This window comes from Zingiber officinale, chromosome 1A (assembly GCF_018446385.1).
Source record: "Zingiber officinale cultivar Zhangliang chromosome 1A, Zo_v1.1, whole genome shotgun sequence".
In the NCBI taxonomy this organism is placed as follows: Eukaryota; Viridiplantae; Streptophyta; class Magnoliopsida; order Zingiberales; family Zingiberaceae; genus Zingiber; species Zingiber officinale.
In genome coordinates, this window is record NC_055987.1 from 85,130,629 (window position 1) to 85,157,473 (window position 26,845).

General features: G+C 36.3%; 1 pseudogene; it reads right to left on the bottom strand.

The window, feature by feature from the left end:
• Positions 1 to 208: 208 nt before the first annotated feature.
• Positions 209 to 3,169, bottom strand: LOC121999524 (annotated as a pseudogene).
• Positions 3,170 to 26,845: the final 23,676 nt, after the last annotated feature.

The window sequence follows — 26,845 nt, forward strand, 5'->3', positions numbered from 1 at the left end:
TAGATACGTCTAAAAATTGACAAAGCATGGATACTCAAAACTAAAAGATGTTATCATCAAATCACCTTTGGGATTTGTTTTCTCTATGAAATAATTCAACAGTATATTACTATTTACCCTACTACAATCATAAATTTTACAAACAAATAATCAACTCAACAATGTGATCAACTTTCATCCCAGCACGAGCAAGAACTCTAAGTGCATATTAAGCACCAGGACCAGGTGTTTTGGTCTTATTACCTCCAGTTGCATGTAACTTAATGTGCAAAGAAGTAATCCCAAGTTCCTACAGCAACAAGAGAGAAGAAAAAAAATCAAGCAAGAAAGTAAAATAAGCATATCTAATATAGAGAACATAACTGCTAAATGTCAGACCTTACATCTCTGTGCAACATCTTATGCTGCAAGCATGGCAGCATATGAAGATGACTGATCTTGGTCAGCCTTCAACTTCATACCACCCGTATAAATAAAATACCAAAATCATACAAAATTGTTCAATCAAAAAATAACTATATAAATAAAGGGACACAAAGAAGTCAATAAAATTCAGTTGAGTTAAATAAGAGAATAATTCAGTTGGATTTTGAAAATTACTAATCAGCTAATGTACATGAAAAGATGTTAATAATATACTTTGGTTGATCACAAGAGCTTTCTTTTTGGAGAATGCTTTTCATATTGAATCTAACAAATTGTAGAAAATATATATACAAGTGCACTTGTAGCAATATAAAGTACAAACTCATGATCACATGATAATTCTTTACAAACATATATACAATACTTATAGTAAAACTGTACCGATCAGATGCTCATGCCAAAAGTTAATAATCCAAAACACTAATAGATTACAAGACTTAACCAAAAAAAGTTTCAATACCCAAATTTTCTAATCATCTAATATATGGTCTTGTATGCAATCTACCCATTCAAAACGTACTTCGTCAATTTCTTTTGTGGCTATCACTAATTTTGTGAACTTCATGTGAATAAATGAGTGAAAATGTTAATTGCACAAATTATTTCATCAATAGGTTTCGATAAGAAAATTTGAAAATATGCCTAATATTACTATAGCCCATAGTGAAGCCTTTTCAATTGATGTGCCACCTTCAATAATATATCCTTCATATATCACAAGATGAAAAAATCACATTTGTTCCATCTAGTTGTAGGGGAGCCTATTGCAAAACTGGTAGTAGAAAGTTAATAATTTAATTGCAATAACAAAATGAATGAGAAGACTATAATCATGAATGAAGGTTTTCTAGAACCATAAGAGCACTAGTTGCAGAATCTTTTTGTGAAACTTTCATATTTGTGTTAACTTTCTATGAAACTTTTATGTTTGTGGCTAACATGGAAGATCTATATTCTTTGGGTTTACTCGGACAAATGGAAGAAACTTGATCGAAAGTTTCTATAGCATTCTTTGGGTTTACATTCTTTGTGTTAACATTCTTTGGGTTTACATTCTTTAGTAATATTAGACATATCTCGTTCTGCCTATCGCCCACAACTCCGACTTGCATATGCTTCCTTGCAACTTTGAGATGGAAAGTTGCACTGCTTGAAATAGCACCAATGGCAGAACCAATCAAAAGTGAGGCAACAATTCCTATTTCATCTTTTCTTAAGGCCTTCCTGTAAAGTTTCTTTAAGGAGTCATAAGCATAGTAATTAGCAGTGGCATATGGCACGACTCCTATTAGGCTTGGAGTGAGACCTCTGAATAGCTCTGTAGGACCTTCCTCTTGTATGATTTTCACAAATGCATGTAGAAGATTGTCATACACACATCTTTGCATAGGAAACAAGAGTTAGATAAAAGATAAAAGATGAAGATGAGATTTTACTGTAATGACTTTCACTGACCTGTATAGTTAGTCATGTCTTTAGTAGCTCTAAAGGATATGTGAATAGGGTTGAGCTGCCTCCAGCAAATGCCCCAGCAACCAATGAGGGGGGAATCAGAAACTTCGGCTGTTCACCTTCCTTGGGAGTCAAAATTTTCTTAGTAGTATCAAAAGCAAATAACTGCAACGAGATCCATAGAGACTTATAAAAATCAGACAATAGAGAAAATGATTATTAAACATGAACTTAGTGGTATAAAAATGACTAATAGAATAATAAAATAAATATTAATTATACAGTCGTAAACCTTGTTAGGAGAAAAGAACACAAGATATAACTTGACATGTTGCAAATGCATGCAATATTGTTCAAACCAGTTCTTTCATATCCTATCGTACTGTATCACAATAGGCTCCTCAATATACAAAACATAGCCTAAAAGATGGCTATGGAATAACCTAAAAAAAATTAGTTTGTAGATAAGCAAAATATTGAATAGAAAAAAAAGGATTCGCTCTAAACATTCACATAATAAAGTTTGTAAAATGCCATGGCACAAAAAAGGATGCATATCCAACCATTCTATTATTAAAAAACTCTAATAAAATGTAGATGACGGATTAGAAACTTAAACTTATAGTAGGGATTGGAAACTTATTGCAGGCCCTAAACCTTATGCTCAAAATGAGCAATGCCCTTTTTTGCAATATTTACTTTCTAATGATAATCAATGGCTAGATGTTGGTGAGAATGGTATATATTGCATCATTAAGCAATTCTTCAAAAAATTCATTTAGGTGATGACAATTGAGTGTTGTATCCAATTAATAGATCAACATTAAACTAAAAGAGATTATGGTTGCAATAGACATTAAATCCCTTACCTCAATGGCCTTGGTAGGTGCAACACGGATGACATTGACAAAATTACCACGAAACAGACCATTCTACCCCTTGGCCTTCATAATATTCTGGAAAACTTTCGTCGTCAAGTTCCCATTGCTCCCAACCATAAGGTGTGTCCTAATGTTCATTTAAAACTCAGAGAGACAAGTGGCAATGAAATAAAGAAAAGAAAAACAGACAACATTAACAAATCCAAGTTTTACTTGGTTCGGATCCTATGATGACTCCTACTCCAAGGGCTGCACGTGAAAGTATTTTCATTGGATAGTCACTAGTTAATTGGAAAGTTACAAAAGTGAATTTATAATTTAAATACAAGTAACTTTGAAATTAAACAATACCGATGACTTAGAAGTAGATCTTGAACGTAGTCATCATCGGAGTAGCTTTTGGGTGTCATAGAGGCATTTTTTGAGCAGCGCGTAGAAGCGAAAGATGTTTGAAATGATATGCTGAAGTTGTTGGTTGAAGTCTCTTTTTATAGCCCTATCCGGGTGCTTGACTGTGTTGATGTGGAGAGCTCTCTTTGAAACTTCATCCTCGAAGTTTATCCATGTCTGGGTGCCCGGACTACTTCAAGGCACTTGGACCGCTGACGTGGGTCGGTCGTGTTAGGATCGATGATCGAGGCTAGAGAGGGGGGTGTGAATAGCCGACCCCAAATTCTCGTTTCTTTCTACAAATCAAGTTAGCGCAGCGGAAAAATAACAACAGAAACGTAAATGGAGAAATCAAACCTCAAGCACGATGATGTAACGAGGTTTGGAGATGATACTCCTACTCCTCGGCATGTCCGTAAGGTGGACGAAGCCTATCAATCCGTCGGTGGATGAGACCCCGGATAACCGGCAAATATGAACTCCTTTTGGGTGGAGAAACCTCGCCACAATCTCTTTTGCAACAGCAATAAAGGAGTAGAAGAAATAAAGCAAGAAACAATGGATAATATGAATGTAAATACACTCTACCAAGTTTGCTTGCCTTCTTCTCGTCGACTGGAGTCTGTTGATGAAGCAGCAACTTCACGGATGATGCCAACAGCAGCTGATCAACCAGTCGAGGGAAGCTCACACGAAGCAACTCAAATCGCAAGAGTGAGGAAGAAGAAGAAGTCTTACTGTAGAGACCCTCGACCTCGATATATAACCTGCAAAGAAGAAGACACATAAACCAGCGTGTGTCGAACGCTAGGGCTCTGGACCGATCGCACACTCGATCGGTCAGAGTGTTCGACGGCTTGGGACGATCGGGCCTTAGGCGATCGGTCCCAGACCGATCAGCCAACTCTGAGAGTTGGCCTCGTCTCGATCGGTGCGGACCGATCAGATCAGTGGATCGGTCCACACCGATCCCCTCTTCTTCTCCGATCTTCGCTCGACGGTCACCGGACCGATCGTAATTCATAGAAACACCTTGTTTATTACCGATCGGTCACCGATCGATCAACAACCAACTGGATCGGTCACAGACCGATCCGGGTTTAGAGCTCCCCTAAACCCTACCTAGTCCAGAGAACGAGCTACCGAGCCCTCTCCGACTTCGTCCGGTCCAGAGAACGAGCTACCGAGCCCTCTCTGACCTAGTCCGGAGAACGAGCTGCCGAGCCCTCTCCGACTTCGTATGCCAAGCTTCCATACTTGGACTTTTCCCATGCCAAGCTCCTTGCTTGGACTTTTCCGTGCCAAGTCTCCATACTTGGACTTTACTCGTGCCAAGCTCCCTGCTTGGACTTTTCACCAGATGTCTGGTCAACCTTGACCTATCTGGATTTCCCTTGCCTGGCTTCACTCACCAGGACTTTCCAACTGCCTGGCTTCACTCACCAGGACTTTCCAACTGCCTGGCTTCACTCACCAGGACTTTCCCTTGCCTGACTTCACTCACCAGGACTTTCACCTGGCTTCACTCACCAGGATTTCCCGAATCAGGTCGACTCACCTCGGGTCAACCAGGTCAACCTTAACCAAAGATTATACCCGCAATCTCCCAAGTTTGTATTCTGTCAAACATCAGAATACAACTTTTATACTCTCGTCAAACATCATAATAGAGCTTTTCTATTCTCGTCAAACATCAAAATACAACTCGAGTCAGGTCAACTCGAGTCAGGTCAACCAAGTCAACCTTGACCTAAGGTTGCACCAACAGGTCGGTCATCGCGCTCCAGCTTAGTGTGATGATGAGTTTTTGGTTGTCCTGACGCTTGGAGCAACTATGGGTGCCCAGACCGCCCGGGTGCTTGTCAAGGCACCTGACCAGGGGCACTGCTTTGTCGAAGTTTGCCAGAACGGTTGGAGCAACTCCGAGCACACAGACCAACTTTTTTAGATTCTTCTTTTGTAAAATAGAGTTAGTCCAGGCAATAACATGTGAAGCAAAAATAATATGTTATAGCCTCCGGACTGTCCGGTACTGACTTTGAGTTTAGCTAAAATTCTAGGTTAGACCGACACCTATTGTTCCCTCTTTAGGGAAATCTTCCTCACCTACTCCTCTCAAGAGAGATTATGTTTTACCAAATCAGTCCTCCAGACCATATGGACTTTTTCTCAACATCCGAGACTTCAGGACTTTTCGCTAGATGTTTGATCCTCGACCTGTCTAGTCTTCCGCCTAGTGTCCGTGACCCCCAGGACTTCCACCTAGAATTTATGACCCTAGGATTTTGTCTGATGTCCTCAACCTGCCAAGACTTTGCCCAGTCTCTCGGACCAGGACTTCATTGCCTAACCGCATCTAGAACTTTTCTTTGTCTAAGATCACTTAAAACTTTCCTGCACACTTGATTCAACTTATTAGAATAACAATAATCCTTAACTTGGAACCCTTTGTTATTATCAAACTCAGGTTCGATCGTCTGATGTTTTCTGTACCAACAATCTCCCTCTTTTTCATTATGGCAACATAATTCAATTTAAGTTAAACAAATAGAAAACAAGTAAGAACATGTGAGAATTAAAAAGAACTTTTTCACAGTAAGATAATTGTCTAAGTATGAAAATAGAACTTGGAAGAAATTTATAAGTTAAGAAACTTAAAGCTCCCCCTGAAACATAGCACATTTTTGAAAAAAAATAAATGTTTAGTTTTAAAAAGACTTTCTTTGAACACAAAATGACACTTAGCTTTTCTTTTTCCTTAAAAAACTTAGAAATACTTTGTGAAAAATACTTATCTTTAATTATACTTTTGAAAAGGCAATTTTGAAAAAAAAAATACTTAACTTAATTTTTTTTACTCCCCTTTAACATATATAAAAAAATTCTAAATAGAGAGAGAAAGTTGTTAACTAGCACTTAAATTTGGAAAACTTTACTTTTGCTAGCTTTTAGACAAAAACTTAAACTTTAAACTTTTGATTTTCAAAAATAGTTTGACTTATTTTTTTAAAAAAAATACTTAATTTGTTTTTGAAAAATACTTAACTTTGAAAAAAATGCTTAACTATGAAGAAATTAGCTTTGAAAAATGTTTTAACTTTGAAGAAATTAGCTTTGAAAAAAGTTCTTAACTTTGAAAAATTCTTAACATATCCTTTTGAAATATATATATATATATATATATATATATATATATTGAAGATACTTAGCTTAACTCTTTTTACTCACCCTTAATTAATGCTAAAAAAAATTCAACTAATTGCTTTAAGTTTGAGGGGATAGTTAAAGTGATGTTTATCCTAGAGTCCAAGTATGAAAAAATCAAAGTAAAAAGAATTTTAAAAAAAACTTAAAAATAGTAATATTACTTTCCTTAGAAGAAATATCTGACCATTAGTTACTAGCTATTTACTATAAGGTAGTTGTATTTACTTGGTTAGTCAAGTTAAGTACATGATCCAATTAGGTTTACTAGAAAAGCATGTTTTAACCTGATCAATTTGAATTAGTATTTGTAGCCTAGATTTATGTTGATGCATAGACATAAGTATTCTAAAGTCCAAGCAATACTCTATGCATCTCACACCATTCTAAGTATTTTTTTCATGCACAAGTAAGGTAATCTTAGTGTGCTTGTGAGATGCTCTGGCTAAAACCTGTGGGTACATGCTTTCCAAGGAAAAAAACCTAAGCTAAGTCTAATTTTTGAAAGCACTAGTAAAAGTGGGAGTTTTGAAGAAAATATAACTATTTATCCTAGAATTTTAAAACCAAGCTAATTTTTGAAAAAATATAGATAGTATAATTTTAAATAATCATAATTTTTTAAAGGAAAAAAATGATTTTGAAAGGATTAGAATCTATTCTACTAAGCACATTCCTAATTATCTTCTAAGTGTATTGAACTCAAGTTCAGGTAAAGGTTTTATGAAAATGTCTACTAGGTTTGACTTGGACTCAATATTGTCAAGTACAATATCTGTAATACCCACTAAGCTTGTAAGATAAATATATGAATGTGGGATTTTTTCCTTAGAAAAATAATAGGAAGTGAGTTGAAGCAAAAAGAAATAAAATGAAATAAAAAGAAGAGGAGGTCAAGGATTGAACCATGAACCTCTTATATTATATTTCATAGAATTAATTAGTAGAAACCAATTGGGATAGAGAGAAGATGTTGATAACAAAGGAGGGAAACTCATGATAAGGGTGAGAGTAAAAGCTAGCCAAAAGAAGACAAGAAAAGAGCAAGAGAAAGGCAACTTGCCTTCCTCCCATTCTCTCCCTCTTCCTCTTTGTTTTGCCGAAAATTTAAAGAGGGAATTAAGAGGATTCAATCCCCCTTATTTCATCATGAATGGTAAGAATAAATGAATAAATTAAATAAATAGGAAATAGAAAAAAAAAGACTAAGGGAGAAGGAAAGCAAAAATCAATTTTGCTACCTCTTCCCCCTTAACATAAAAGGGAGCAAGAAAAGAGAAGTTTATTTTTCTCTCATTTTCTCTCATTCTTCCTCTCCCTCACCGAAACCATCAGTCCCCTCTCCTCCATCTTCGGCCCCAAAGCCAAGGTTTTTCCCCTAAGAAGCCTAAGATACAAGGAGGACTTAGCAAGGGAATCAAGGGAAAAGAATTAGAAGAAGAGGCTATTTCTTCCATCACCATACCTTAGATCCACAAGAGAAAAGGATGTAAGCTTCCCCTCACCTGTGGTACAAGTATTTTTATGTGATTTTCGGATTTTATGAGGATTAGAAAACCTAGGAAAGAATTTAAGAAAATTCGGCTAAAGAAAGGGTTTTCAAATCTAGGAAGGTTTAAACAAGTCCTTATTTCATGATATTTTTTCTATGCTATGTAGGAAGGATTTTCTTCATGTTTTTATACCTAAATGATGCTTGATTAGAGGAGTACCTAACCCTAGAATTTCGGCCAAAAATATTTTAAAGAGGTTAGGGAAAATATTGTGTAACCACACTAGTGCAAGATTCTCTCCATGAACTATTAAGGATCTTTTATTGGTTTTCTTGCTTAAAAGTTACTTGGAACCAAAAGAAATCCATTTGTATGTTTCGGCCAAGAAAAGGGCTTAGGGTTAGGAAGACCTTTAAATTTAAGTAACCATGTTTGTATGATAGAATATAGAGTTTTCTTAAAGAATTGCATGTTGAACATTGCTAGAAATTCATGAACTCTTATTTTAGATTTTCGGCCATGATAAGATGGATAGTTTAGAAAAGCTTAAACAAAATTCTAATATGCTCAAGACCTCTGTGATATTATGATATGAAGGTTGTTTAATGTTCTTATGTTTAAATTGAGTATAGGAAAATTAGTTACATGATATATGACATGTAAGATCACAAGGGTCCTAGCTTGTTTATGAACCAACTTTGTATATGATGTTCCTAGTAATTTTTTCCATGAAACTTACTTAGGTTTTCCATGCTTTAGGCCACTTAAAACCTAGTTTAAAGATGGGTAGGTTTCGGCCATGAGGAAAAATAAAAGAACAAGGGAAAGAAACCTAGGAAGCCTAAGACACAATTCACATGTATGTTTATTATGCTTGTCTTTATACATTCTATGAAACTTGTATGATTTCTTATGATTTTAGGCTATTTGAAGCAAGTTTATATACTGTTGAGTTTCGGCCAAGTAGGGTTTAAAAGACCTAGAGTCCTTAGAAATGGAACCAAATGTGTTAAAAGTGCTTCTTATGAAAATAGGATAACGTGTTGATTGTGTCACATGCTTGTATAATTTTTCCATGACCTAAATGGACCATTGTATATTTCGGACATGAAGGAATAGATGCCCTAGAAACCCTAGAACAAGAATTAAATATGCTTATGTCACTTTACATGGAATATGATAAGTAGAAAGACAAAGTTCCCATGCTATATGTTGTTTAATGACCTAATTGAGGCTAGGGTAAGTTTCGGCCATACATGTTGTATAATGTCTTGTTATGAATTTATACATGATGTTAGTTCAAGTTCACATGCTTGTATGTTTGTTTTTAGCCCTAATGAACACTTGTTAAAAGTTTGACTATGACATATGTTAAGGGCTTGAAGGACTTAGGAACTAGCTCAATATGCTTACTATGTTACTTGAAAAAAATGCTATAAATATGGTTTAAGGTTTCCATTCTTTCATGACATTTGGGACCTTGTTTATATACCGATAGGGTTCGGCCACATGAGTCTAAGGGCTTGGAGAACTTAGAAACCAAGTAAATCATACTTATAATGCTTCCTATGAAATTCATGTAATGATAATTTAGGTTTCACATGCTTGGAAGTTGTTTTTACCTAAATTGAGACCTAAGGGGGTTCGGCCATGATAGGAACCCAAGGGTTTAGGAAGCTTAGAACCCAAGTTAACTATGTTACCATGTTTCTTATGATAGTATAATCACATGATACACCCTTATGCTTAACCATGTATGCTTGTGATTTATACCTTTTTATGATATGATATATGGATAGAGATATGCATGTTTTAATGATATGTTATGTGCTTAGAAATATGCATATTTTAATGATATGCTATGTGCTTAGAATATGCATACTTTTATGATATGCTATGTGAGTAGAAATATGCATCCTTTAATGATATGCTATGTGCTTGGAATATGCATGTTTTTATGATATGCTATGTGGATAGAAATATGCATGCTTTAATGATATGCTATGTGTTTAAGTGATGCATACTTTCTTAAGACATGATGTATGCCTAAGTGATGCATACTTTTTATGATATGATGTATGCCTAAGTGATGCATACTTTCTCAAGACATGATGTATGCCTAAGTGATGCATACTTTTTATGATATGATGTATGCCTAAGTGATGCATACTTTTATGACATAATGTATGCCTAAGTGATGCATACTTTTATGCTATGCTATGTGACTAAATGATGCATCTTTATACATGCTACTTTACTTTGTAAGGCTTGTACCAAGGGTGGACTCCTAATCAGTCTATAGGCCTTGCTTTGTGATCTAGGCTAATAAGGGATGGGCTCCTTAGTACGCCCCTAAACCTTGCTTTGTGATCTAGGCTAATAAGGGATGGGCTCCTTAGTACGTTCCTAGGCCTTGCTTTGTGATCTAGGCTGATAAGGGATGGACTCTTTAAGTATGCCCCTAGGCCATGCTTTGTGATCTTGACCTAGTTCCTAGTATGATTCAAGACTTGCTACCTTGGATATACTTAGGATGCGCGCATTTATGCTATGTATGTATGGTACAAGCCGGGGCCCTGAATATGTTGATATTATGTTCAAGTATATATGTAAGAAGAAATGGTTTTAAAAGATCATGAGACATACACATGTTTTTCGGATACATGTTTTCAAAATCATATTGCATATACTTTATAATTATGTTGTGATAATGCTATGATTTATGATATGCCATGATTAGATATGACTATGATATGTTTCATGCCAGGCTTTAAGAGATGAGATGCCATGATTAGATATGAATTATGTTATATTTCATGCTATGCTTTAAGAGATGATATGCCATGACTAATTATGATTTTGTTATGTTGCATGATATGCTTAAAGAGTATGATATGTTATGCCATGACTAGTTGAGATCATGTTATGTTGATATATTCTTTGATTATGTAATGATTTATGGTTTTAGTGAGTTGGAAAGGAACTTACTGAGCCATGAGTGCTCATAGCTTACTTTCCTTGTACCACAGATAAAGGAAAAAGCTGGATGAGCTAAAGGAGCAGCAGGAGAGGCAAAGAGATGTGTGTGGCGGTGGCTAGGCAACCAAATAAGAACCTGCTTTAAGAATTCTTAGGAATTACACTTTGGTTTCATAAATTGTAGTACTACATGGATGACTTGATGTTAGGTTTTTATTTAACTTGTTATCATGTTATGGAAACCATATTAGTGTAGTTCGGTTTTTATTAAACCAAGAAAAATGATTTTAAGTCTTCCGCTGTGATATGTACGTTGAGTATCGTAGCCCCGTTCCTTAGGGTTAGCAGGGAGGGCGGGCGTTACAATATCACCCCTAGATAAATGATCCCTTATAAAATAATATTTAAATTCTATGTGTTTAGTCTTTGAATGGTGTATTGGATTTTTTTTTATTATTAAAGTGATTGAGCTTATGTTATTAATTGAAATTTTTTATTTTTATATTCTAATTGATAATTTTTTAAGGTGTGCATCATCTATAAAAGTTGAGATATGCATTCCCCCATACCTATGTACTCTACTTCAGTAATGGATAAGGTAACATAGTGTTGCTTTCTACTAGACCAGCTTACTAGCACCGACCTAGAAGTTGGCAGCTTTCACTTATACTTTTTCTATCTAGTTTACACCCATCATAATTTGATTCAGAGCATCCAACTAAGTCAAATGTACTAGTCCTAGGGTACCAAAGACCTACACTTAGTGTGCCTTTAATATATCTAAATATTCTTTTTATATTTGTTACGTGTGATTCTTTTGCACATGATTGATACCTAGCACACATATCAACTGTAAATAAAATATCAAGTTGACTTGCAGTTAAATATAGTAGATTTCCTATTACACTTCTATAATATTTTAAGTCTACTGGTTTACCTTCTAAGTCAGAGTCAATTTTTACATTAGTTGCCATTAGGGTATTAATGTTTTTGGAGTTTTCCATTTTAAATTTTTTAATTAGTTCTTTAGCGTATTTTGTTTGGTAGACATAAATTCCATCTTTAGTTTGTTTTATTTGTAAACCTAAGAAAAAAATTAAGTTCTCCCACTAAGCTTATTTCAAATTTATTTTTCATTAATTTAATAATTTTTTTAAAAAAAAATTAGTATTGATTAAGCCAAAATTATCTCATCTACATAAATTTAGGCTATAAAAATATCTTTTTCTAAGATTTTAACAAATAAGGTTTGGTCTATTTGGTCTTGGTTAAACCCCTTAGATATTAGGTACATTGATAGTCATTTATACCAAACCCTAGATAATTATTTTAATCCATATAATACTTTCTTTAACCTAAGGACATCGTTTGGGTGGTTTAAATCCTCAAATCCTGGGGGTTGATTTACATAGAGCTCTTCTTTGATGAATCCATTAAGAAATATGGTAGACTTTATGTCCATTTGTAATAACTTGAACCCCTTATGTGCTGCGTAAGCTAACAGCATCCTAATGGATTCAAGTCTAGTTACAAATACATAAGTTTCATCATAATCTAACCCTTCTACTTGGTTGAACCCCTTAGTTACTAGTCTAGCTTTATTTCTTACTATTTCTCCTTTGTCATCTAGTTTATTCCTAAAGACCCACTTGGTATCAATTATGGTTTTATTTGTTGGTTTAGGTACTAACTCCTAGACTTAGTTTTTTTTTAATTGAGATAGTTCCTCTTGCATCATAATTATACAATCTGGGTTAGGTAGGACTTCTTCAATAGTTTTGGATTCAATTTTAGAAATAAGAGCTATTTAACTTAGGTTTCTATAAGATGATCAAGTTCGAACTCCTAGGATTAGGTCACCCAAAATTTGGTTAGGTGGGTGGTTGATTCTTACCCTAGGTGGTCTTATATCATGGTTAACACTTGGTTCTTCTGATTCACTTGATTCAGGTCTAATTTCTTCATTATCTTCTATGTTTTTGATGTTTTGATTATCATTTTCATTGATTAAGTTAGGTAAATTATTTTCTTCATCAAAAATTAGATTGGTTGTTTCTTCAACTTTTAGGGTATTTTTGTTATAAACTCTATAGAATCTATTAGTTGTGGAGTACCCTAAGAAGATACCAGTTGTTGATTTGGATATAAATTTTTATAAATAATCTTTAGTGTTTAATATGTGTACTTTACACCCAAATACTTTTCTTGATCGACAGTGCATTAGTCTGTTCATGAAGTTTAAATTTAGAAAATAATTCATCTTATTTAATTAGGAAAAGATCCTTAGGCACTTTATAAGCATCTACCATGGATGCTCACAAAGTGTTCCTCAGAAAGACATTTAGCGTGTACCTGATGATGTCGCAATTCTCCACTTTTTATGCAATCGCATGGAGGTCATTCAGAAGATCTTGGATACGAGCGTGTAACTAGCTTGCCGACTCACGTTCCTGCATTAATGTTATATAATTTATTAAAAATTAAATCTCTCTTACTTACCTTTGTGTCGGAGGTCTCCTTATGTAGTTCGATTAGTTTTTCCCATAGTTCTTTATCACTTAAGAACGGATCGACTAGGTTTAGCTCCTCTTTGGTCAAGCCACATTGGAGAGTTTGAGTGGCTTTTGCACCGGCCTTGACTTTCTTCATGATGTACGGATCCCAGTTGTCGCATGACACTAGTTTTCTAGTTCCGTCGAATGATAGTGCAAAGTCGGTTTGGATAATTATCCACATTTCAACTTACGTCTTCAAATGATACTCTATTAGGCTTTTCCAGTATCCTAAGTCCTACCGAAAAAAAGAGATGGGTGTGCAATATTGTAGCCTTCTTGGTGCACTATTGAGAGAAAACCTCGCACAGACAAAGAACAGCGAATGTTCCAAGACTGGTCTTAGATTAATAGTGTGTAATAAAGAGAAAACTAAGAACTCGAGTGGTGTTGCACCAACTTTGAGAAATGAAAAACTCGATTGTGAAAAATTGATTCTCTGAAATTTTCAAAAAATATCACAAAAAAATACTTGAACGGTGATTTCATTGATTCAAAGTGATCCCATACCAATTGTAGGAAAACACTAAGGGGAGTGAATAGCACTCATGACTTTCACATTCGTTTAAGACTCGGAGAGATAAGCAACAGCGGTATAAAGAAAAGAAAAACAAACAATGCTAACAAATCCAAGTTTTACTTGGTTCGGAGTCTGTAACAACTCCTACTCCAAGGTCCGCATATGAGAGTACTTTTGTTGGATAATTACTAGTTAATCAAAAAGTTACAAAAGTAAATTTATAATTTAAGTACAAGTAACTTTGAAATTAAACAATACTGATGACTTAGAAGCGGATCTTGAATGTAGTCGTTGTCAGAGCAGCTTCTGGGTGTCAAAGGGGCTTTTTCTGAGTAGCGCGCAAAAGCGAAAGATGTTTGAAATGATGTGTTAAAGCTGCTGGTCGAAGCCTCCTTTTATAGCCCCATCCAGGCTCCTGGATTGTGCTGACGTGGCGAGCTATCGTCGAAACTGTTAGAGTGTATACTAAAAGTTTAGCTTTTGTATAAACATATAAGGATCACATTGATCATATCTACATTTATACTAAGTGTAGTTGTTCAATTAATTTATATTGTAGATAACATGATGTGTGGTGTCACACACAGAAGATCATGTTATCAGTTCTTTATAAATTATAAACAGTTGCTCACGACCAAGATGGATAGGAACAAACCATTGAAATAGTCATGGTGTAATTTGGTATTAGTTTATCTTGACTATAAAATTACACTAGTACACTCAGAGTGTATTGAGCTGGACCATTTAAAGTAAGTTCTTTTTTATACTGACTAAATAAAAGAACAAAACCTTTGTTATTATGCAAGTGTGTGCTCTTAATCATGATATAATAACGAGCGCATATACTTAATATTCATTTCTTTAATTTATCAAAGGGTGTGATTTAGTTCGATAAATTAATAGGCCCGATAAGTTGGAAAATGGTATTATTTATATAGTGTGTTGTTGATTATAGAATGAAATTGTATCCTAGTAATCTAGGTTGATAATGTCCCCAAGAGGAGCTCATAAGGATTGTCATGTTGAACCCTGCAGGTGGAGTTAGTCCGACATGACAATAAGGTTGAGTGGTAATACTTTTGGAGCTAGATATTAATTAAGTGAGTTGTCAGTAACTCATTTAATTAGTGGACATTTGATATCTTAAACACAAGGAGATTAACACACTCATGATAAGAAGGAGCCCATATAGTAATATGGGATTGGTGCGGTAGTTCAATAATAACTCTTTAGTGGAATGAGTTATTATTGATGAACTCGAGTTGGGTGTTCGGGGCGAACAAGGGAAGCTCAAGTTCATCGGGAGATCAAAACCAATTCTTCCTCTCAGTCCCTATCGTAGTCTCTTATTTATAAAGTATTATACCTACCTATACCCACCTTCTTACCCACCTTAAAGTGGCCAGCCAAGCCTAGCTTGGAGCTCAACCTTGGGTCGGCCAAACCAAGGTGAGTTAGTTTCAAGAGGTGGCCGGCCCTAGCTTGAACCCAAGCTTAGGTGGCCGGCCACAACACAATAAAAGGATTTTAATTTTTAAAATCTTTTCTTATGTGGAAGTCATGGTTTTAAAAGAGAGTTTAAAATTTAAATCTTTCCTTTTATAGCTTCCTACAAAGGATTAAGAGAAATGTTTGATATCTTTCCTTATTTATAGTTAAAAGGAATATTTTAATTTTTGATAAAACTTTCCTTTTTTGCAACCATCCTCATGGTTTTAAAAGAGAGTTTTAAAATTATAAATCTTTCCTTTTATAGCTTTCTACAAAAGATTAAAAGAAAGATTTGATATCTTTCCTTATTTGTAGATTGAAAAGGAAGATTTTAATTTTGAGAAAACTTTCCTTTTTGTAATCATCCACATGTTTTAAAAGAGAGATTTTAATTTATAAAAGTTTCCTTTTACAACCAACCATGAAGGAAATTTTTTAAAGAGAAATTTTTAATTTAAAATTTCTGAAAACAAATTAGGAAGTTTTAATTTTGTGATTAAAACTTTCCTTGTTTGGAGGGAATAAAGTGGCCGACCATTAGAGGTTTGATAAGGAAATTTTAATTAAATTTTCCTTCTTAAACATAGGCAAGGAATATAAGGAAATTTTATTTATAAAACTTTCCTTATTTGCCAAGATCAAGGAATATAAAAGATAAGGTAGAGGTGTCTCACCTTAAAACACATAATCTAGTATTTCTCTCTTCTATTCCTTGGTGGTGTGGTCGGCCCTCTCTTCCTTCTTTTCTCCTATTTTTCTTCCTTGTGTGGCCGACAGCATCTTCATCTCAAGGAGCTTGGTAGTGGCCGGATTTTGCTAGAGGAAGAAGGAGAGATAGGAGGCTTTGTTTCTTAGCATCTCTTGGAGCTTGGTTGGTGGCCGAAGTTCTTCAGTTATAGGAGTTTGTTGATTGGCCGAAACTTGCAAGGAGAAGAAGAAAGCTTGGGTGAATTCTCGTCTCAGTAGATCGTCGCCCACACGACATCCGAGATAAGAAGAAGAATACGGTAGAAGATCGTGAGGTCTATAAGCTATAAAAGGTATAACTAGTTATTAGTTTCTGCATCATAACTAGTTCATCCTTTTATTTGGATCTTGAAATACCAAACACAAGAGGCTAATGAATCTAGGTAATCGAATTTATGTTTTTCGATTTTGTGTTTCTTTTATTTTTCAAACTTGTAATTCGATTGTTCTTTTTGGTTAAACCTAGGGTTACTATAAGGAAATTAAATATTAAATTTCATTGAAAGGTTTTGTCTAGGAAGTGGTGGATGCTCCCATATCCAAGAAGGTCTAGTGCCTCGCCATGTTTAACCTGGAAGCCCATCTCTGAAATTAATATTTAATTGAATTTGTAACATAGGTGGATTTGGATTAATAATGTTAAGTATCATTTGTGATCCAAGTCTAAACCACTAAGAACAGATAAGTTGAATTTGGAATCAATAATGTTAAGTTCTGTTTACGATTCCAAATTTAATTTCTAAAGAACACAATAGGTTGTTACGAATGGTTCAGGACTTGTACAAAATTTTTGTACAGGGGAACCAGTACGATATTCCCAGTAGCAACCAACAGAAAATTCATCCTTAAAGTTTATCCATGTCCAAATGCCCTGACCACTTTCGGGAGCTTGGATCGCTGATGTGGGTCAGATAGTCATAGCACTCCAGCTCAACGTGATGATGAGTTTTGGCTGTTCGGGAGCCTGAAGCAACTCTAGGTGCTCAAACCGCCCGGGTGCATAGCCAGGCACCCTACTGGAGGCACTGCTTCGTCGAAGTTTGCCCGGGCACCTAGAGAAACTCTGGGCACCCAGACCAACTTTTTTAGATTCTTCTTTCTACAAAATAGAGTTAGTCCAGACAATAACATATGAAGCAAAATTGATATTTGATAGCCTCCCATTGCTATCATAGCAGAACTTGGAATTTGTGTTGTGGTTCAGTAAATTACAACTTTCGAATCCAGCTCAATTGGCCTCTTACAATTAGGGACAGGATGAAGGAGATAATGTAGGAAAATTTTATAACACTTTACCAAATCTGTTGGATCGTGGAAGTCAATAGAGGGGGAGTGAATATCGATCAAAAAATTATCGTAGCGGAGTGCACAGTGAAAAAGTAAAAGAACAACGCTAACAAGAACCAATTTACTTGGTTCGGAGCCTTGGTCGACTCCTACACCAAGGCCCGCACCCGTCGAGTGCTTCCATTGGGAAATCACTAATAGTTCGTAAAATATTTACAAATTTGAGTACAAGAACTTTAGATAAGAAATATCGACAACAATAAAGAAAAGGAAAAAGAGCACGTTGTCGGAGAACTTTGCAACGTCGCAGGGGCACAACATAGTAGAGTAGATGTCATTATTGTGTTTTGCTTCATGACTCACCCTCCTTATATAGGAGGCTCTGGGCGCTCGGATCCCTTCCGGGCGTCCGGACCGTGACGTAGGCCTAACCAATTAGCGTGCTCCTCGTGACAACAAGATGAAGTTTTGCCTTCCGGGCGCTCGGACCAACTTCGGGTGCCCAAATCCCTTCCAGGCTCTCGGATCCCTTCCGGGTGCCCGGACCACCTTTCTCCAGAATGTCCTTCTCCTGCAAGAAAGAGTTAGTCTGTAATGCCCCGCCCCTCCTGCTAAGGCGACGGGGGTAACTTACACATATATATACATACCTACTTAGTACAGCGGAAATCTTATTTATAGAAATTAAAAACTTTTATTTTCTTTAAAATCAACATGATTAATCACCTGGACATATAACACCACATAACATACTTAACATGATTTTTAAGTCATAATGCCCAAACACAAAATTTAAATGTCATGGAGTCATAAAGCAGTAACATAACTAGGCATAGTTCTTATTAAACAAAAGCAGGTCTTTCTCCTTTAGCCAAAGCACTACCACACACATCCTTCTTGCCCCTCCTGCTACTCCCCTAGTTCATCCATTCCTTGCCTTTATCTGTGGTACAAGAAAGTAAGCTGTGAGCACTCATGGCTCAGTAAGTTCCTTTCCTACTCACAAAAAACCGTATAACATATCAAAATCACAAGACATAACACATGGAGGCAATTCATCATATCATGCAGCATATCATGGCATATCGTAACATAAGTGTAAGGTATCATGGCATAACATAACATAATCATCAATTGCACCCTGACATATTATAACATCATCATAAATATCATGGCATAATCATAAGGTATATGCAAGGTGAATTCCTAAACATGTATCATGAAAACATATGCAATATGTCCTTTGAAAACTTATAATATACATACTTAAACATAATCTCAAAATGATTGGGGCCCCGGCTTGTACCACATACATAAATGCGCGCGTCCTATGTAGGTCCAAGGTAGCAAGTCTTGAACCCTACAAGGCATACATACAAGGCCCGTTTCTTAGTCCATCGACCTATGGGCACTTAGGAGCCCATCCCTAACGAGGCCCGTTTCTTAGTCCATAGACCCCGGGTGCTTATGGAGCCCACCCTTGGTACAAGCCGTACATAAAGTAAAATAACATGTTTTTACATATCATGGTTCTTATCTTTTCTTGTACATCGTGTCACTTATCATATCATACCATATAGACTTTTGGGCACACAGCTCATCATAATGGTATGTAAAGATTTGGGCACACAGCACATCATATATTTTATGCATAAATTGGGCACACAGCACATCATATATTTCATACATAAATTGGGCACACAGCTCATCACATATATCATGGATAAATTTGCACATAGCTTCATCATAAATAATACACACCATAGCATAAGGGTCTCCATCATGTATAAATCATAAGTGTGCATAATTTAAACATAGAAGCATAGAAATCTCAAAATCATGGCATATAAGATACATGGAAACCATAATTTGATTTCTAACCCTAATGTCTTTTAGTGGCCGAACCATATAGGTTGGGTTTTTTTTGGTAAAACTTCATATCAACATGTGAAACCTAAGTAAGCATCATTCCTTATACCATAAGAACTATCATGAGCAAGTTTAGGTAGAGTTCTAGGTTACTTAAGCTTACAACTTATCATGGCCGAAACTTATCAAGCATACATTGGGTTAAAAAAAACTATCATTCAAACTTGTGAACCCTAAACAACCTTCATAGCAAATATTTTAAGGAATAACATGAGCATGGTTGAGTTAGGTTCTAAGTTTCCTAAGTCCTACATCATGTAATGGCCGAATGTTATAGGACTAAAAATTTAGGTTCAAGTGTCCTAAAAGCATGAGAACCTTAAACAACCTTCATAGCAAATATATCAAGGAATAACATGAGCATAGTTGAGTTAGGTTCTAAGTTTCCTAAGCCCTAAATTCATGAAGTGGCCGAAACTTGTAAGGCTTAAAATTAGGGTTCAAGTGCCCTTAAAACATGAGAACCTTAAGCAACTTTCATAGCAAATATATCAAGGAATAACATGAGCATGGTTGAGTTAGGTTATAAGTTTCCTAAGTCCTACATCATGTAATGGCCGAATGTTATAGGACTTAAAATTTAGGTTCAAGTGTCCTAAAAGCATGAGAACCTTAAACAACCTTCATAGCAAATATATCAAGGAATAACATGAGCATAGTTGAGTTAGGTTCTAAGTTTCCTAAGCCCTAAATCATGAAGTGGCCGAATGTTATAGAGCATGAATTTAATTTCCATACAACAATAAACATAAGCACATTAGATTAGCTACATAACATTTCATCAAGGAGATCATGAGCATCTTATATTTGCTTTAAATTCTCCTAGGCTTTTAAAAAAAAATCCAAACATAGCCGAACCTTCATGGACATGAAATAGAGTTCAACTTAACATATAGTCATGGGCATATCATAATAGTTTCATATCTTATCTTAAGGAGATCTTGACATACTTAGTTTTAAATTAAAGCTCTCCTAGGCCCTTAGTTCTACCATGGCCGAATACTCATGAATCTAAGTTCTACCAAACATTTTTACATAGATAAATCCTTACCATAAAATACATGCTACAAGAGAAATATCAAGCATATTAATTTTAGATCCTTTCATTCTCTAGGTCCTTCCTTTGGTCTTATCTTGGTTAGCATTTCTTCATGATGTTTTCTTAGCTTTTTCATGTGACCGAATCTTCATAGAAAAATAAGAGCTATTGTACCACAGGTGAGGGGAACTTACATCCTTTCGCTTGTGGTTTTCCTTAGAGAGAAAAGTGTTCTAGGTGTCAAGGAAAAAGGAAGCTTCTTCTTCTTGTACCTCCTTTTGTTTCCTTTGCTTGTAAGGGCTAGAACTTGAAGGTTTCTTCTCAGAAATTAGCTTTCTTGGAGAAGAACTTAACTTAGCTATTGGAATGAGGAGAGGGAAATTTTCTTGGTTCGGTGAAGAATGAAGAAGGGAGAAGGAGGAAGAAGAAAATGAATTTAATCCCTTGTTTTTCTTCTCTAAACCTATTTATCCCTTTGCCAAATGAAACATGTCCTCATTCATTCCCTCAACTCCTCTTTTCCCCCACTCCTTTAATTCCCACGAAAATAGAGAGAGGGAGGGAAGTAGACAATCTCTCTTTTGCTTGCTCCTTTTCTTAACCAAGAGGGAAAAGAAGGTAAGCAACTTGGTTTTCTCTTGCTCCTTTTTGCTTAGTTTTCTTTTCTTCTTTAACTAAATTTTTCATTCCTTTCTATCCAATTATTTCTCCTTATCCTAATGGTTATCAACCATCAATTTATCTCCATCAATTGTGGGAGGTTCAAGGTTCAATCCTTGACCTCACCTCTTCTTATTCTATATTTTCTTTTGATTTTATTTTTCCTTTTTCTCTTATTCTTCTCATTTCTTTATGCTCTAAGGAAAATAATATTCATATACCTATCATATAATTTCGTGGGTGTTACATAGTCTGAGGCAAAAAAAAATAGTTTAAACTACCCTGTAAAACATAAGTTAGCACAATAGAAGAAGAGTAGTAATTAGATTCCGTCTCACCGAATCAGAATCTAGTCAAGATCTCAACTTAGAATTTCGAAATGGTTCTAAGTTGGATTGATGCCTAAGTTCCCTACCCAGGAACGCGTCCTCACAGTCACTCTCCTCCAGTGACTTACCTTAACTCACCTACTAGATGTTCGGTCAGCCCGTCGACCCGTCTGGACTTCATGCCAGCTATCAGGTCAGCCCATCGACCTAGTTGGACTTCATGCCAGACATCCAGTTAGCTCATCGACCAGTCTGTGCTTCTCCTGCACACTTAGTTAAAGTGTTAGATCACAATAAAATTAACTTAACCTACTTTGTCATTCATCAAAATCTAGGTTAAACCGTTAGTGCTAACTGCACCAACAATCTCCCCCTTTTTGATGCAATGACAACCTGGGTTAAGTTAGTGAAAACATATGCAAAAAGTAAGCAATCAATTAAGATGGTTTTTAGGTTATGGTTTAGGGTTTGATATTTTGTATTTTGTTTGTTAACTAACTTAAACCCACCTAACCCTCCCCCTTTGACATTCATCAAAAAAGAATATAGAATGGTTAAGTCAGAGAGAGAAAAAAATCGAAATTGTGAATCTGAACTAAAGTCAGATAACTTGGGGGAGTTTAAAGTAGAAAATATAAAAAATTTGCTTTAAACTTTATCTTTTAGCTTTTCAAAAATAGCTAAGTTTGAAAAAATAGCTAACTTAGAAAACCAACTTTGCAAAATTTAAATTTTTATCTACTAGCCTCTTAAAAAATATTTAAAAACAATTTACAAGCATAAATGTTTATAAAGGCTAATTTTCAAATATACCTACTATACAAAAGTAAGATTAACAAAAGCCGAGTTTGTAAAATCGAACTTTCAAATATACTTAATTTTTAAAACTAAGTTTGTAAAATTGAATTTTCAAAACTAGGTTTGTATATAAGTTTTATATAAACGTCAATTTTTTAAGAAACATAAGATTCTAATTTTCAAAGACTTAGTTTTATAAAAACTAGTTTTCAAAAATAGATTTATTAAATTAGATTTACAAAAATAAGTTTATAAGGTCAAATTTAAAAAGAATATTTTTAAGGAAATATTTTTCAAAGATATTTTCAAAGCGGAGAAAATAATTTTGATACTAAGTATGAAAATAAGTTGAAATAATTCTTCCCCTGAATTTGACATCAAAAATAACTGTCTAACTGATTAGTTACTTGCTAATTATCAGAGGATAGCAGCTTTCACTGGGTTAGTCAGATTAAGTTAATTACAATCAGTTAGTGTTTAACTAAGCTGAATAACTTAACCTGATTAATGTGTGGTTTGTATTTAATGCCCAGACTTATGACGATGCACTAAAATAAGCATCTTAAGTCTAGGCAATCTGCCTATACATCTCACCCCTTTCTAAGTTCAAAAATACACAAACAAGTTAGCCCTAGTGTGTTGGTGAGATGCTCAAACCTTAGATCTATATGAACATGCTTTCTAAGGGATTGATCTATTCTAAGGATAAATCTGGTTTTTGAAAGTTCTAAAAATGGGAAATTTTGAAAACATAAAAGTTTTATCCTAGAATTTAAGAAAAAACATTTTTGAAAACACTTTCTGCAATTTAAGAATCCTAGTGTATTAAACACATTCATAATTTTTGACGTAGATTACTAAACTCACTTTCAGGGAGGGGTTTAGTGAATATATCAGCTAAATTAGACTTGAACTTAATGTATTTGAGTTCAATATCTCCTTTAGTAACATGATCCCTGATAAAGTGGTGTCTAATTTCAATGTGTTTGGTTCTTAAATGATGCACAAGATTTTTTGTTAAGTTAATTGAGCTAATATTATCAATTAATACTTTTACATTTATAAATTTAAATTAAAATCTTTTAGAGTGTGCATCATCCATAATATGTCACGCCCCGGAGGAGTCCCTGTCCGAAGAAATTTCGACAGCATCTCCCCGATACGCCGGACAATCTGAAACTTTCTACATAGCCACATACCTCAGCCACATGCGGCTGGAATAATAACAGAAATAAACAAACATATATATAATCAACACACGCAGGTAATAATAAACACACTGTAACAATGAACATATGACTCAAAAACAACCCTACTCAACTACTCTCGTAAATCTCAAAATCCGACGATAAGATTAACTTACCTCTTCTGCCGTCCAGGCAGGCATGTAGTAGAACAAATCCAAAACATACAAAAATCCATCGATCATATGAATCCATACAATATCCAAATCCTCAAATAGAATAAGTCTAACACAGTCTAAATAAGAAACCCAAAAGATAAATACAGCTTGAGATCTGCAGGGAACTAGCAACTGGAACTCTCTCCTGACAGCAATAACCTGAAAAATAACAACAATGGAGGCGGGGTGAGTCCAACACTCAGCAGGTACAATTGATATGCAAAGTAAAGAAATAACACCTAGTACTAATCATGCATACAGTCTCCTGATAAAAATAAAGGTAAATGCAAACCGAAGAAGACAGGAGAGAATCTGTACTAACCAGGACCCGGTATAATGACAAACAGTTCGAAAGGTATAGAAGACCTGTATGCATGTCAAACATAGGTATCCAAACAATATGCAGCATATAAATGCAACAATCACAATCACAAACAATAAATGCATCATGCATATGATGTCAATGCCATGGTCACCCCTGACGTCAGTCAGCCAACTCACAACATAAGTGGGACCAAGTGGGTAGGGCTGTGACTACCGTGCACTCCGCAACACTACTCCTGATGAGTGATCGAGTGGACGGGATGCTGTCGGAGTACATACATACTCCTACCCTAAATCATAAATGGGGGAGCACAATGCTCTCATCTCCCGGTACACTATGACGGGGAGGAATCTCTAACGTGCTACACGCTGCGTCACACTACCCCTGAGCGGAAACTGACGTGCTACCACGCTGTGTCACGCTACCCATGAGCGTCACAACGGAGCACCGAACAGTGATGAAAACTGGCAAAGTGCTCGACAATAATGAAGCAATCTATCGCACAACATGCGATCATGCAAATGGTGCATGTCACTAAGCATGGTAATATACTAAACCAACCTCTGGGCATATAACAATGGGCACCATAGTGAATAGATCAAATCAAGACATACTGATCAAAAAGGTATCAAACCTAGGTCCTGAACATGTGAAACATGGTTATATCACTACCCATGAGCATGATAGATCAGGTACAAGATCAATACGAGATGCAAACAAACAATCAATCAAACAGGTAACATGTATTGGGCAGTGATTAACCGAAACAAATAGAAAACACAATTAATGCAACATATTATTTTCATTACTAAGCATATCAAAGACAATAAGTCAAAAGTACCCACCTCCAAAAATAGAAAGGTCCAATCTGACTCCGAGATACTCGTCTCGCGTCAAAATCCTGTATCCAATAGATATTCAGATTTAGCTAATTTTCATTATAAACAAAATTAGCTAAACTAAATCCTAATCCGATTAGGAAGCTAGAGTATCAATTCCATTTAAATCTAAGTCTATACTTAAATCAATTCTAGTGGCAATTCAGTCTTCAACTTACCACCAGATAACCCCACCATAAATAAACAACTAACCACAATATTCAATTTAAACCTTGATCTACAACTAAACACAATTAATCCACTAAATTCCCAATTCATCTTAATTCAATGATTTCACCTAAATTTGCACCTCTTGTTAACATTAACAAATTCCATAACCAACCTATTCATTTACCTCTTTCTCTCCACTGATCCAAGGTGAGGAACAATCTGGAGAAAGAAACCCCAGCGAACAGTGATGGAGTGGCTGAAGTCTAGCAAATCTCCTACCTTCGGACACAAAACTCCCAAATCAACACCACTCTACCAAGATCAAGTTCAAAACCACAGCTAGGTATAATACTTACCTCCAAAATCGCTGCTAGGGTACGGCGTCAGAGCTGGCTAGGGCACAGAGTCGGGAATTAGGGCACGAGAGAACACCAACGTTGCTGGAGTGTGCCTGCTGATCGGCGGCGGCAGTAGCCGTGGCAAGGGGAAAATAACTAGGGCACAGGCTACTCCGGTCCAGAGAGAGCAGTGGCGTCGGCAGAGAGGTTCGGCCGTCGGCGGCGGTGGCACTGGCTAAAGCACAGCGAAGGATCGGCTGGGGAAACTCGATAGCTGGCTCAGAGGAATCGGTCACTCGGCGCAAGAGAGGAACGAGAGGAGCGTCGGCTGCCGGTGCTCGAAAGAGGAGAAGGGCCGACGCTAGGGCACAAGTGACGGCGGCCGGCGCTGGAGTTTGTCTAGGGCAGAGGCTGTCGACGATGGAGGAGGTGAAATGCTCGGTGACCAGGAGGAAAGGCTCGGCTTCACCGAGAAGAAGAGAAGATAAAGGGAGAAACCGCCACAGCCGGCGATTAGGGCTCGGAGAGGGCGCGGGCGGCGTCGGGGAGAAAAGGGCTCGGGCTTGCAGGTTTTCGGCGAGGAAGAGTACAAATAAAGAAATAAAAAGAAAAAGAAACGGAAAAAGGAATTATAAATATAAACAATTCCTCACTTAAATGGGTAGCCCAAAACAGGCTTTCCCGGAGCCCACTTTTATCCCCGTAAACTCGTCCGTACGAACTTTGAAAAATTCCCGAAAAATTTCCAAAAATTCTGAAAAATTCCCTTATTAATATTCGCCTATTTCCGGTATTTTACATTCTCCCCCACTAATAAAAATTTGGTCCCCAAATTTTATTATCTACTATCAGCAAGTACTAACAACAGATATAGAGTATAAATGTTGAACGGTAAATAAATCACATACCTCAAGTGAAAAGATGGGGATACCGAGCTCGGATAGTGTCCTCGAGCTCCCAAGTAGCCTCCTCGTCCGAATGATGCTGCCATCCGACTTTAACCAGCCGGATAGTCTTGTTCCGCAACTGACGCTCTTTCCGGTCGAGAATCCGTAACGGAACCTCCTCATATGTAATGTCAGACTGAACTGGAACTGGAATATCTGTCAGCACATGTGTCGGATCAGGCACGTATCTCCTCAGCATCGATACGTGAAATACATCGTGAACGCCTGACAGGGACGGTGGTAGTGCCAATCGGTAAGCTACCGCTCCGATCCTCTCCAAGATCTCGAAAGGGCCAATGTACCGCGGAGCTAGCTTACCTCTGAGGCCAAATCTCTTTACCCCTTTCGTGGGTGAAACTCGCAGAAATACATGGTCGCCAACAGAGAACTCTAGTGGTCTGCGTCTCCGATCAGTATAACTCTTCTGGCGATCCTGCGCCTCTGACATCCTCCGTCTGATAGTACGGACCAACTCTGCATCCTGCTGAACTCTATGAGGTCCCAACAGCTGGGCCTCTCCAACCTCATCCCAGAGGACGGGTGTCCGACAAGGTCTACCATACAACGCCTCAAACGGTGCCATCTGGATAGCCGAATGAAAGCTGTT